Raw genomic sequence first — 13835 nt, forward strand, 5'->3', positions numbered from 1 at the left:
TCAAAAGGTGGTTACCGATATTTCTTCATGGGGTAAGTTTCTAAATCATTATTTTAATATTTTTTGATGATTATTTTATCTTTTCAGTTGGTTTTTTAAACTTGTGATTTTTGGGATAAAATTAAAGAATAGTTTTTTAACTCTATTTTTGATAAAATTTTAGATTTGAACTCCTTAAATTACGGGTAAAATAATTTTTAATAAAATTATAGTTTTCCCTTGGAATCTTGGGTAGACTTTTGAGTTGAAATTTTGGATCCAAAATAGAATTATAGTAATATGGGTATTATTTTACTCAAATTTATGTATGAAACTCGTTCTTGATAGATTGGGAGAATTCTGAGGCCATCCGAAAGGGGAAGGCTAGTTTTTAATTTGTTAAACACTTGTTTTTTTGGCTTCAAGATAGGTTATGACTTAAATTCTTTCAGATTTTACTTGGGTGGAGACTTAATATAAAAAATGCTATGAGTTGGCTGAGTAATGAACTTTAGTATAAAATGAAATGGATTGTTGTTATGATGCCTAAATTGGTGCTTGTATTGATTTGGAATATGGGACATAGATTCTTGGCTTAGTATTGAGGCTTGTAGCCTGTGGTTATGGACTGACTTTAATATTGAATCTTTTGCATTTATTACATTTGGTTCCATTTTTACTTGTGTGTTTATGTATACTTATTCATCTTATGAATTATGAAAAGGATTAACAAAAATACCGATTTAGCTTCACTTCAAGTTCGAAAATGGTTTATTGAAAACCTAGTTCAAGTCCGATTATGTGATGTTGATTTAATTTTTACTCGAGTCCTAATCTTGTTATACTTATATATCTATGGAAGTCTCTATTTGAGTCCAGACATGATATATTGATAATGGAAATACCTATGGGTCCTACCGTATAGAAAAAAATATTGACAAGATGTATATCGATAAATATTGTCCCTTCTATACATTCCTTATAGATAATTGCATTGCATTATCACCAGGATTGTTATTGTAATTAAGATAAATAGTTCTATTTGTTGATATTGAACTGTTGGGAATTTTTTGCATTCAAGATTACTTTAGTATTTTTTATTTGATATAGTTCTTCTTATGCTCAATCAGTTTGTTATGCCTATTAATTACAAATGGACCATCCTCACCCCTATGCAGATCCCTTTAAGATATGTACAAGCCTTTAAGAAGATAAAAACAACTAATTACAAACTAGGAAAGGGCGCCTACATACCCATTATCTATTTAAAGTCAAAGAAGAATCTAGGCTCAGCAACTCCAAAAAGAATAGAGTATACCAACCATTATTTAAATTCAACCACACACAATGTACTGGATATGTAAGGCTATATAGTAACCAAATAGTATAAATCAATATAGAAACTACACTAATGTGATCCTTTCCCCTGTTTATGATCCAATAACACAAGAAGAAGAAATTCAACTATGAAGAAACAACCTACGTGAGCCCCCATAAGCTTATTAGGTGCCAGTCGCGATCACATTATAATCAATGCAATGCAATTAGGACAAAACAAAAAACCTAAGACACCCATGCTTGTCTCTACTTGAGATCTCCTAATCGTATCAACTATAACACGAATAAACTGCCTCGATAAATATTAGTCCAACAGTAGCTTACAAACAACTATTTTGGGCCCCACAAGAACCATGACCTCAGCCACACATAACTAAACATGCAATTAACTAGAAAATATATTTGATAAGAACACAATATAATACAAAGTAATACAAATGTGTTGCCCTACCAGAAATAGTCAGTACTTGTAAGATAACAAAGGATGCAAGCTCAACCATGCTAGAAATAGTTACAGTCATACAGACTAGTGATACATAAATCCAACCCTATGGAAATAGTGACAACCTTACTGGTGATTCCAAATCCATTAGCTCTATAAAAACCCTAATGTTCCTCATGATCCTTGTAGTTAAACATGAGCATAAATCCATTAATTTAAATTATTTGACCCTTGGAAAGGAGATAAATTATTAAGTTTGTGTTTAGGTGCTTTGAAGAGCATTTATGATCAAAGAAGAGTGTCGTGCATTGCATGAGTTTGTAACACTCCCAAAATCACTGAGATCATATTTTATACATAGCATAAAAAACTACTGCAAAACCAGCAAATTTTACCTAAGAACGACTCATTGTACGAGTTCGTAGTGAGACAACTGTTGGGTTGTGGAGCCTAATTAATGTGTGATGTACTGTACCTTTAATTATCCATTTCTCTATGTAACTGTACATACTCTGAATCATTAATATAAATATCCCATCCGCCATGGATTTCACCCACGGGTGCTACCATGAAATCATTTCTCTCTCTTATTTTTCTTTCACCCTCTCCATAAATCTAGTGTGTGTTGAAGCAAATCGATCCTAACAATTGGTATTAGAGACTAGGAGATTCATAATGATCACTGAAGATGGAAGGATAAAATCTTGGAATCGAGAAGTTTGGTGGATCCAATTTCTATTTCTGGAAGATATAGATTGAAGAATATTTGTACCAGAAAGATCTTCACGAAACCTTGATCGAGGTAAAGCCGGATTCCATGATGGAGGAGCAGTGGAAGATCAAGGATCAGTAGGCTCTACGACTAATCTGGTTGACTTTGTCGAGAAATGTGGCATTCAACATCGTCAAAGAGAAGACCACGTCAGATCTGTTGAAGGCACTATCAAATATGCAAAAAAAAGCATCTGTGATGAACAAGGTATATTTGATGCATAGATTGTTCAATTTATAGATGTTTGAGAATAGATATATTCCTGATCATATAAATGAGTTCAATATGATTGTTAATTAACTGTGTTCTGTGGTAATTAATTTCGAAGAGAAATCAAAGCATTGATTTTGATGTCATCTCTGCCCGAGTCTTGGGATACTATTATTGCTGCGATTAGTAGTTCCCGTAGATCTAAGAAGCTGAAGTTTGATGAAATCTAAGATGTTGTTCTTAGCGAAAGCATTCACAAATGAGAAACTAGGGAGTCATCGGGTAGTGCTCTCAGTGTTGACCGAAGAGGGAGAAACTAATGAAAGGGTGAGAACACACATGGCAGATCTAAATCAAAGAATTGTGAAAAATATCTAAAACCTAATATGACATGTTAGAATTGTGGCGAGAAAGGACACTTTTGGATAGATTGAAAAAAACCCAAGAAGAGGAAGAATAAATAATCTGGGGATGATGATGATTCTGTTAATTCAGCAGAAGACATTAGGGATTCTCTAATCCTTAGGGTGGACAGCCCGATTGAATGTTGGATATTGGATTCTGGTATGTCTTTTCATTCATCTCCAAGCAAAGAATTATTCTAAAATTTTAAGTCTGCAAATTTTGAAAAGGTGTATCTTGCTGACAATAAGCTGCTGGTAATTGATGGAAAAGGGGATGTCTGCATAAAAACTCTAGAAGAAAATTAGTGGACATTGGAGGATGTTAGATATATTCCTAGTCTTAGGAAGAATCTAATTTCTGTTGGTTAGTTGGATAGCACAGGTTAAACATCAAAGTTTAGAAAAGGTTCATGGAAGATTGTGAAGGGTGCTATAGTTGTAGCACGTGTCACAAACACTAGAACTTTGTACACTATTGCAGGGTGTATAAATATGATTGCTGTTGCTGAGGGTGATTCTGGTTCATATCTGTGGTACAACAGACTTAGACACATAAGTGCCAAAGAAATGAAGATGCTGGCTGAAAAAGAGCTTTAGAGGGGCTAAAATCTATTGATATAGGTCTTTATGAGAGCTGTGTTATGGGCAAATAGAAATGAGTAAGATTTACGAAGACTGTGAGAGAGCCAAAGAAAGTACGGTTGGAAATGGTCCATACAGATGTTTGGGGACCATCTCCTATTTCATCACTTGGTGAATCTAGTTTCTATGTCACCTTCATTAATGATTTCAGTAGGAAGGTATGGGTTTACTTCTTGAAACATAAGTCAGATGTGTTTGCTACTTCTAAGAGGCAGAAAGCTAAAGTTGGAAATCAGACTGGTTTGAAAATCTAATGCCTAAGGTCTAATAATGAAGAAGAATATGAAAAGTCAGAATTCAAATAATTCTGTGCAGGTGAAGGAATTATATTGATGAGGAAAGTTACCAGGAAAGCAAGACAGAATGGAGTTGCTGAAAGGATGATCAAAACATTGAATAAGCGTGCAAAGAGCAAGAGAATACACTATGGACTGCCTAAGATTTTTTGGGCAGATGCTATGAGCACAGCTACATGCTTGATCAACAGGGGACCATCAGTTCCTCTGGGGTTCAAGATTTCAGAAGAAGTATGGACAGGAAAATAACTAAATATTATCACTTAAGAACTTTTGGTTGCACTGCTTATGTTCATATTGATCCAGAGAAGAGAGAAAAGCTTGATGCTAAAGCTATAAAGTGCTATTTTATAAGTTATGGCTCTTATATATTTGGGTACAGGTTTTGGGATGACAAGAACAAGAAGATCCTAAGACATTATGATGTGACTTTTGATGAAAATGTCCTATACAAGGACAGAGAGCAAAAGGTTCAAGAGACTATAAATAAGTAGGAGTTGAGCTTGAGTTGCCGAAGAGTTCACACAAAGATGGTACAACAGAAACTCAACAAACTCCAGAGACTGTCGTTGAAGAACAAAAGGTGGAGCAAGTGACACCTGAGTATGTTTGGAGGAGATCATCCAATACCATTAGAGCACCACATAGGTATTCACCATTATTACGTTATCTGTTGCTGATTGATGAAGGGGAACTAGAGTTTATTGCTGAGGCCCTGTAGGTGGAGGATTCAATCAAGTGAGACCAAGCCATGGATGATGAGATGAGATCACTTAAGAAGAATAACACATGGATGTTGACTAAGTTACTTATAGGGACGAGAGCCTTGTTGAACAAGTGGGTGTTCAGAATCAAGGCAGAACCAAATGGCAAAAGAAGGTTCAAATCTCGATTAGTAGTTAAAGGATATTCACAAAGGAAAGGTATTGATTATGCTAAAATATTTTCTCCTATTGTGAAGTTAACTACTATTTGAATCTTATTGAGTATTGTTGCATCGGAGAATTTGCATCTTGAGCAAATAGATGTAAAAACTGCATTTTTACATGGAGATCTGGATAAGAAAATCTATATGCAGCAACCAGAGGGGTTTGTATCTCCAGGCAACGAACACATGGTGTGCAAGCTCAACAGGAGCTTGTATAGGCTGAAGCAAACATCTAGATAGTGGTACAAGAAGTTTGATTCCTTTTTTAGCAACAGTGGCTTCCGCAGAAGTGAAAAAGATCAGTGTTGCTACTTTAAGAAATACACCAATTTTTATGTATTTTTACTCTTGTATGTGGATAATATATTAATTGCAGGATCCATCATGAAGGAGATAAAATATCTGAAGGCAAGTCTATCTTCTAAGTTTGAGATGAAGATTTAGGTGCAACGAAGAAGATTCTTCGGATGAGGATTTCTTGGGATAGATTTGTTGGAACTTTAATTCTATCCCAAGAGCAATATGTTAAGAAGGTGCTGGTCATAGGATTATTTAACACCTAAGTTTGGTCATGCATCATAAGATTATTTAGTACCCCAGTTTGGTCATTAGTTTAGTGATCACGCTAGTTATCCTATTATACTATGTCAAGGAATATGGGTCCTTTCTATGGGCTATATCTATCAAACTCCACGTTAGCTCACATGGTTTTTATCAGTTAGTAGAATCTCCCATGTATTCAAATTTAGTATATTGTACATGACCCTCAATTTAATTTTTCTTGCATTATCATATAGCTTTCCATAGTATCTTTGCATATCACTATTTATGCATATCATTATTGGGTCATTGTACTATAGTTTAGTTAAGATTTACATTCATCTTTGATTTAGTACATTTTATTGGTATTTTCATCATGAATAGTTTTAATGTATATATTGCATATCTCACATGAGTATATTCAAAGTACTGATCACATACTTTCTTTTGCACTGTATCATATTGTGATATAGATTTTAGGAGATCAGTTTTAGCATCACAGTTAGTAAGTTCTAATGCCACCTTAGTAGGTTTTACTGGTGAGTCCTCATCATTTGAGGATGAAAGTTCATGATTATTTTCTTTTAGTATTCCTTTTAGCTTTAATATTTAAAGTTAGTTGAGGACTTTTCGTAGTAACTCGTCAGTAGAAAAGGCTTTTTACACATAGATTTAGGCTTTTAGTTTTCACATTCTTTTTTATAGTTGATATTTATTTCATGACTTGCTTAGATTATTATTCTTAAAATTAGTTAGCTTCTAAATAGATATTTAGTTGATTTTGTTATTTAGCATCATGCCACGCCATGGGTTAGCCGCGACAACTTATGAATCTAAGTACTGTGTTACTTCAAGGGTGTAGGCTGGGGTTGTGACAAACTTGATATCTAAGAATTAGGTTTGAGGTGTATTAGGGTGTTTGAAAGCCATATTAAGTAGAGTCTCTTTCACGAGTGTGAAACACACCACTCTTATTAAAGGGTTGTGAATTATTTTAGAAAAAAATCACTTTTTTTTCATGTTCATACCGTACGATAAAGTATAGATGGTTTTTACCTTCAAATTCATTCTCTATGTGATTGCAGAATATGCCTACCCTAAGATTAAAAGGAAGTAGGAACAATAACTAGCCAGCTTTACCAACACTTGTAGATCCCTCAAATGAACAAGTCATTCATATCAAATTAAGGGAGTTTTTGTAATGGCCCTTCAGGTTATTTTCCATATTTTCATTTATTTCCCCCAATTTAGCTTCTCCATAGCTTCCCTAAGTCATTTATGATGTGCTGGTACTAACGGTTCAATTACCGGGTGGTTCATTTGGGTTTTAGAATCTTTTGAATTCATGCTTGAATTTCCTAGTTTGGACCCGAAACCCCTATTTATCTTAGGGCTTGATTTTAGCCTAAAATGTGCTTAATTTTCTCCTATTTCTTAAGGGTTATAATTGTTTGTCCATAGGTGAACATTGGGTTGTTCTCAGAAACTCATTTTTCCTATGTGGGTCCTACTTGGGGTTTGGTGTCATTTTTGGACTCAAAGCACAATAGTGCAATATGGGTACCGTTAGAATTGTATTGATGAGTAGATTATGGTTTTGCTAGTGTGATGTCATTTTTGGGATTATGAAGTAAAGTTGAGTATATGGTGCATGATGTGAGATTTTGCGGTTTGTCTTTGAGGTAGGCTTCTGTCTACTCTTCTTAAAAGATGATATGTGATATATATTGCGTGTGAATTTGGATGCTAGTCTTGATTATGAGTAGAATACCTTAGCCTTGATTGTTGATGTTTAGGGAATATATGAGGGTTTTGGACCCGTAAAATGGTATGTATATAACCCTTGAGAATTCTATTGCCTTCTCCCTAGCTTAGATTATTTTTTATTATAGATGCAATATAATGCAAGGTTCAAGATGTAGTTTTAGAATTACAAGCATGATTAGAATATTTTAATCTTATTGGGCTAGTGTAGTAGTATGAAATAGTAATTGGGTAGAGTTGACTTAAATGACCTTGTTTCTAGACGAAGTTCCTATCTTAGGATTGGTTATGTATTACTTAGCTTCACATCTAGAAGTTGAACTAGATACCTTAGCGTAGTTTGAGACATAGTTTACTTAAATATTGAAATCAAGGATTAGAAGTGGAATTGTCCGGCCCACTTAGGCCAAGTCTTGTGTTAGCCTTATGGACCTAATTGCGGATGTTACGCACGGTTGAGACTAGTAAACCTTAGTATAAGGTTATTCCATGGCCGATTGAATGATGATGTATTCTCCCTAGATAATGATATTTAGGCCTATAGAGATACTACTTTCTTCTTGATATGACATCTGACCTATAGAGATATTATTACCACTTAGACTTGGTATTTGGCTCATAGAGATGATATTTCCTCTTAGACATAATGTTGGGTCCTTAGAGATGCTATTTCTCTAACATATGATGTTGGGACTATAGAGATGTTATTTCTCTTAGATGTGATGTTGGGCCTATATAGATGTTATTCACTCTTAGATGTGGTGTCAAGCCTATAGAGATGTTATCCCCTTTTAGTTATGATTGTTAGAGCTATAGAGATGATATTCCTCTTAGATATGAAAATTGGTCAAGAGAGGTAATACTCCTTATAAGTCAAGCCATATGACTTGTTGACATGACATATCTTATAGATGATTACATGTTTATTGATATTATGCCTCCTAGATGAGAGTTGCCTCGTATATGAGAGATGATTACATGCTTATTGATATTATGCCTCCTAGATATGAGCTGCCACCTATGTGAGAGATGGTTACATACTTATTGATATTAGCTCTCCTACATATGATATGCCTCTTATATAAGAGATGATTACATGCTTATTGATATTATGCTTCCTATATGCGAGATGCCTCCTAGATGTGAGATGCCTTTTATGTGAGAGTTGATTATATACTTATTGATATTATGACTCCGATATGCCAGATATCTCCTATATGTGAGATAATTAGAGATATGCTACATCTTATAAATATGATTATTGATACGCATTCATATATATATATATATATATATATATATATATATAGGTTAAAGTCCGTGATTATGATGTTGTGATTATACTGGGCATATTATTGGGTCAAGGGCCACGTTATGATATTGATTGGATATCTGAGAAGTGTTTATCATTATAAAGGAGTGCAATTATAGTTTATGAATATGCATATATATGTTTGTATACACATCTCTCTAGTATGGGATGGACAAAGATATGGTATGTTGCTTATTATTCAACAGATTGAATACTGGTGGTGGCATGCATGGATTTAGTATACTCATGATTAATATATCAATAATTGATATGATTATAGCTGAAATACGATCTTATGTCTATTCTTCCTAATTAAAGGTTAAGCTATGTGGTAGCTAGTTGTCTATTAGGTGACTATAGCACTTGATGACTTATTTTATGATGTCGGTTACTTATTAAATGAGAAGTGTGTATCAATAAGGCTAGATAATAAGACTTGTTAGTGATAAGAGATGACTTGTTAATAATGATGAATAGTTGGTAAATGAGGATTAGTTGGTAAACGATAGATAATTAATGAATGGCTTTAGTTAAATAAATATGGTTAGATGATAATTAGTAATGTGTTGTCTAGTAATAATTAATAGACATAGGATGATTAGTTGATAATGTTGATTTGTGGATAAATAATGATTATGTCCTAGTGATGAATCTTGGATAGATGTTAGGTATTGATTACTAAATTAACAATGACTAGTTACTATCCCATGAATAAGGATTATGTGAAGGATAATGTTTAGGCTAATAATTAGAGGTCATGTGAAGACTAGCGACTAGTGATTTAATGATAATAAGCGTTGGTTAGCTAATATCGAATAGTTTGGAAGTATCAACAAGTGAGATGTTTTATGATGATACAATTATGATTATGAGTATACTAATAGTCTCATAGATTTACCCTTTTTTCCACGTCTTCAGCCCATGCACCTATATATGTCTATAAATATATGTGTATTGATGTTTATGATAATACTGATACCCGATGAGGTTGGAGGATATTGTGATGATGATATTGATACCCGACAAGGCCAGAGGATATTGTGATGATAATATTGATACCCAACAAGGCCGAAGGATATTGTGATAATGATATTGATACCGGATAATTTCAAAGGATATTGTGATGGTGATATTGATACCCAGCAAGGCCAAAGAATATTGTGATGATATATTGATACCCGTCAAAGTCAGAGGATACTGTGATGATGTATTGATACCGGCAAAGCTGGAGGTTAATTATTGATGATGGTTATGATGATGATAGTTATGATGGAGATGGTTATGATGATGATAGTTATGATGGAGATGGTTATGATGATGAGATTATGATATATATATTAGGTACTTTGCTATCATTTCTGCATATGCATCACCTATCACTAGTATGCACCTATGTCCATCACTCGATATGGGATAGTTGCATAGATATAGGTAAAAAGTATGCCTTGTGTTGTTGTATGTTAATTGAACCTTCTAAGTCTGGGGCAGTGGGGGTACGCATAGACTCAGCTAGGTATTTGGTTATTCGAAGTAGCCAATTATTCACATTGTTATTGATATTGTTGTTATCATTTTTATGATCATTATTGTGGCTAGCTTATGATAGATTGGTCATTGATCTAGTTCTGAGATCTAAGGTATGTCTATGAACTCTTCTATATTATGATGGCACTATTATGCATGATTATTTTATGTCTAACCACGTGGATTATAATCCTTGAGTATGATAGTATTATAATGAGGTCCTAGAATTAGGATATGATGACCTAGGTTATGCGTTGAGATGACCTTATGTTTATATGTATGTATGTTTATATATATAGCTATATGAAGTTTTGGCACTACCATATATCCTTTCCTTTGTTTGTACATATTGTATATTATTTCTTGACCTTATATATTTCTATATATATCTTCCTTCGCTCTTCATTCATATATTGGCTTGGGATATACGGTATAGTATTGATGTCTATTGATCATGGATGGAATAGGATAGGTCACCTTGATACTTCCTCAATTTTATCATGTTACTTTTGGATTTAAGCAGGATAGTTGTCCCTTATTATTCTCATTGACTTGTTATATGATTTTTGGACCCTGGCTGTAAATTCCATTCTATTTATATGTTGTATATATATATATATATATATATATATATTTATCTTTGGAGCTCAATTGACAGTTTCCTACTGAGTACCATTTGTTTGGTACTTATACTACACTTCTACACCTACAGATCATAGTACAGGTTATTGCTATTGATGTGTGCATCATGCAGAGCAGCCATGGTTTAGAGACTTAGAGTGAGATCCTGACGTTTGGAGTATTACTTATCTCTTTCTTTTGTATTAGGTTAATCTCTATATTGTGTAAAGAGATAAGTTGTATCAGTGTAGTTCCGTTGTTGTTTCATTTTTGTACTCTTGTGATATTAGAAGCTCTTGTACTGATACCATATATTTTTGGGATTTTCTTATGTATTGATATTTACCTCATTTATTATGCATTCTTTTCCTTATAGTGTTGAGTAGTCCATTACTAGCTATTTTGGACTACGGGGTAGCTTGCCTAATGGTGGGTTATGGTAGGTGCCATCATGACCTGAGAAATTGGATCGTGACAAAATTGGTATCAGAGCCTAGGTTTTACCTATGTGTTAGTACAAGAGTTAAGTGTTAGTAGATTCCTTCAGATTGGTGCGAAGATATCCATAACCTATCTTCAGGAGGCTATAGGGACACTTGAGGAAATTCACTTCTTGACTCCTTATCGTGTGTTTGCATTTCTATAAACCTCGAACACATTCTTTGACTCTATTTTATCCCTGAAGGGCGATGCAACATTGTCAACTGATGCAGATGAGACTTCAACACGCATGTTTAGAGTTTCAGCACAATGTCAAACTAGATAGTCAGAGACGGATATCAAAGATCTTCAACAGTAACCAAAAAAGATTTGTGCCAGGTCTGGCTCCAGTTGTGACTACTTCTTTCTTTGAGGTTCAACATTCAGAATTTGAGTCATGTTGTAGATCCCTCTTAGCCATGGATGACATTTGATTAATCGAGCAGTTCTCAGACTAATGTTGGGTCTATTGGTGTTCATCAGGATTTCTTACCAAGTTTTGAGTACTAGATTGGATTTCTCATATGGTCCTGGAATTTTCCTATGTTGCTTTCTTTTGAGTCAGACATTGGTTCATGAATGTGTTAGATGGTGAGTATTTCTAGTCCATTTGGCATCGGAGCACTGGATAGCAGCTGGGTCTTCCCTTCATCAGGAAGTTGATTATGAGAGAACCGTAGAGAACACAAGTATTGAGACTTATAGAAATGGTGGCAAGACGCATGCCATTAGTATAGTGACACTGGTATTTTATCTAAAAGTAAAGATTCTTTCAGTAGAGTTCAAGTTTACCTATAGCCCATCAGTTCTATGCAGACAGTATTTTGTAGTTCTTAGATTAGTCATGATGATTATAGTGGGTAGAGTCCCCATTAGACTTATGGAGTGTGGCATGGTTCTTCAAGCCATGGCGGCCCTTCTGGATTATGAGGGACATTTTCTTGAGGTATTCTAGGATATTGGTTTGGTTGTGTCATGATGAGACACTGGTTTCCAGAATACCCTAGATACGAGATAGATGATCAACTAGGGTTAGCACGCATTTTCCCCGCCAGCCTAGATTTCATGAGGCAGGCTATGATTTTAATTGTATGGACAAAATTTAGTAGATTTCTCTTAGCGTCAATTGGCCAGCCATTTGGGATCAGTTTGTGTTCTCCCCATATTGATGCCTTAGACATTAATACGACCGCAGAGAGACCGACTACTAGTCAAAGGAGTGTCCCCGATATGGGATTTCTGGTTATTTAGCTCATTCAGATCAACCTCATGATGGTGTGGCATATTCAGTTAGAGATAGTGTGTGTGACACCTCAGTTGATAATTCAGTTGGTTGGTCCGAGTTGGACCCGTTTAGATTTATTTTTCTCTATCCCCATCAGGCATGTAGTTGCGAATGTCACCACAGTTGGTGTGCTTTTATTTCTAATATTTATCTCTTATTGTGTGTATTGGGGTTTTCAAACCCATTGATAATTATATGCCTTGATGAATTGATATCAGTCATTATGTGCCTTATTGGTGAATTCATTTATTATGTTACTACTTTGTGTTTTATTTCTTTTAGTAGTTGATGGAGTAGATCTATATTGATGTTTTCCCTTATGGGTGTGGTTTTTGCATTAGAGTCCTATTTATCTTAGCATATTAGCTCTACTGTGGCCATTGAGTGGTATATGATATTGATGTTTTTATTGGTACCTGTAAGACCCCGTAAAATCCTAAGTCAAAAATTCAGCTCCTTAAGCTTTAGCTCCAACACTTAGAAAATTTTCCTAAGTGTTCAACAGTTAGTCTCATTTTAGACCTCCAAACTTCAAGGATTTATTTGACGACCTTCTCGACCTCTGATTTTTTATTTTCAAGTTGCGTTGCGATGGGGCAAGGTCGTAGTACATCCTGGGTGAATTTCAGAATTTTTGGAGTTGCGTAAGGGAACTTTTGGTGTGCCCAACCAGTAGCAAAATCCTATAGGCTTGCACAGCCTTGCTTAGACCACCGGTCTAAGCAGGGCACCACCCAGGCTAGACTGGGGGTCTAAGCAGGGCGCCACCCTGGCCATCGCCTTTTGCCAAAAATTTGAGCATTTCACCTCCGTGTTTTAAAGGGAATTTTGGTCCTTTTCCACCCATATATAATCTCCCAAACATGGGATTCAGCCCTAATTGAAGCTAAATATACTTCTTTTCATCAATTTCTCTCAAGAACAAGAACAAGGGTTTCAATTTGAAGACCCAAGTTCAAGAAATTTCACCGTAGATCATTAAGGAACTTTCATCTAAGGTATGCGTGTGTTGATTTATGGATTCCTTTCATCCATAAAGCTTAAGAAACCTCTTTTAAATTATGAACCATGCTATTACATTGTGGGTTGATTATGTTTTGTATGATTGTTGTTATACAACTCCTAAGTTAGAATCTTGTGATGTTCATGATACCATGATTTTATGGGAATTGGAACTTGTGAAATTGGATTGAATTGCGGTGTTTTGAATCATTAATTAATAGTCACACCTATGCCCTAGTTTGTGAATGAAAGGTGTTTGATAAAATACTTAAATGAATAGAAACCATGCAATATAG

This window comes from Capsicum annuum, chromosome 2 (assembly GCF_002878395.1).
Source record: "Capsicum annuum cultivar UCD-10X-F1 chromosome 2, UCD10Xv1.1, whole genome shotgun sequence".
Lineage (NCBI taxonomy): Eukaryota > Viridiplantae > Streptophyta > Magnoliopsida > Solanales > Solanaceae > Capsicum > Capsicum annuum.